Raw genomic sequence first — 2,032 nt, forward strand, 5'->3', positions numbered from 1 at the left:
GGAAGGGGCGCGATGTGCAGGTGAGACCTGATGTCGCTGGGAATCCGCACGGCGTCGGGGCACTGGTCGACAGGATTGAGGCCCATCTCGTCGAGTAACTTGCGGCCCGTCGGGGTGCCGGATAGCCTGAGCAGCTGTGAGTGCTCTTGTGCCTCGATAATTTCTTCGAGCGTGTTGTGGACTTCTAGCTTCAACAGGTTTTCGGTGTTGGTGCTTGCAGGTAAGCCGAGGGCAAGCTTAAAGACCTTTCTGATGAGTGAATTGAGCTTGTTCCTCTCTGCAACATGCCAATTATGCATGGCCGCCGAGTATGATAGGTGGCAGAGAACAAAAGCATGTATAATGCGGATGAGATTGTCTTCCTTGATTCCCCGGTGCCTGTTGGCGATCCTCCGAATGAGGCCGAGAGCACTCTCCGTCTTGGCGGTGATCTTTCTGAGTGCGGTTACATTGGCACCGTTAGACTCGATATACATCCCCAATACTCGGAGCGAGTCGACTCTGGGCACCGGAGACCCGTCACCAGTGAGAAGCCGTATTTCGCTTTCGGACGCCGGTTTCCAATCACGATGGCCGCCGCCTCTGGGTCTTTTCTTGTAGAGAAGTAGCTCAGATTTCGATGGAGAACACCTGAGCCCAGTGGGGCGGAGGAAGCGCTCGGTCGCATCGATGGCGCTCTGCATGGCGGCTTCAACTTGGCCGTCGCTCCCGCCGACACACCAGATGGTGATGTCATCTGCGTAGATGGTATGGTTGATTCCTTGAATCTTCGTGAGCTCCTTAGAAAGCCCGATCATTGCGATGTTAAATAATGTTGGCGAGATGACTGAGCCCTGAGGCGTGCCGCGTGAACCGAGGGTGATCTCTTGCGGAAGGTATCCTTCGATCTTGAGCTTGGCAGTTCTCTGGCTAAGGAAGGATCGGGCGAAGTCGTAGGTCCTCTTCCCGAGCCCGAGGCCGGCAATAGACTGGAGAATGAACTCGTGTGAGATATTGTCGAACGCCTTCTGCAGGTGTAATCCAAGGATGGCTCTGGTATCACCCGTGCTCCGGTCGATGATCTGATGCTTTATCAGCTTCATGGCGTCCTGTGTCGAGAGGCCGGCTCTGAAACCAATCATATTGTGGGTATACATGTCATTGGCCTCGATGTGCACCTTGAGCCGGTTGAGCAGGGTATGCTCTGCAACCTTACCGACACACGACGTCAGGAAAATTGGTCTTAGATTCTCTATTCCTGGTGCTTTACCGGGTTTGGGGATGAGTACCGTGCAGGCCGCCTTCCACTGTGTGGGGACCTGTCCACTACGCCAGACTTCATTAATCCTTTCAGTGAGCAATTCGATCGACTTATCTTCGAGATTCCTCAGCATCCTGTTAGTGACGCCATCTGAGCCAGGGGCAGATTTGACGTTGAGTGAGAAGAGGACATCTCGCATCTCGGCCGCGGTAAAGTCCTGGTCCAACTCCGGCACCGCACACCCCGCGTAGTCCGGGAACTGGGTAGGGGCAGAGCTATCCGCGACCTGCAGGTACTTATGAGCCTGTCGACAATCAACTCGTCTGGGGTAGAGTCCGTAGCGAGGTGGATGGCTCGTGCGAGGGATCGTCTCTGGCTGGATCTGGTGCTACCCTCATCGAGAAAGTGTTTGACCAGACCCCAGCTCTTGCCTGATCTGAGTTGACCCTCGACGGATTCGCAGAGCTCATCCCATTGTTGCTTACACAGGTTCTTGCAGTGACGTTCGATCTCCCTGTTAACCTCCGAAACCTTCTTGCGGAGCCTCCTGTTATGCTTCTGCCCCTTCCATCTCGTGAGGAGGGCTTGCTTGGCTTCCAGCAGGTGCGCCAACCTGCTATCCATCTTGTCAACGTCGAGCTCAGTGACGACCTTCTTGGTTGCCGCCGCGGCGTCATCCCTGATCCCTTTGCACCAACCTTCAAAATCTGTCTCGGCCATCGGTGCTCGAACGAACGGAGTCGGGCTCGAACGAACCATTTCAGCAGTATGTTATACACTGCGGAACGCGGT

This window comes from Dermacentor variabilis, chromosome 4, assembly GCF_050947875.1.
Source record: "Dermacentor variabilis isolate Ectoservices chromosome 4, ASM5094787v1, whole genome shotgun sequence".
NCBI classification, from domain to species: domain Eukaryota; kingdom Metazoa; phylum Arthropoda; class Arachnida; order Ixodida; family Ixodidae; genus Dermacentor; species Dermacentor variabilis.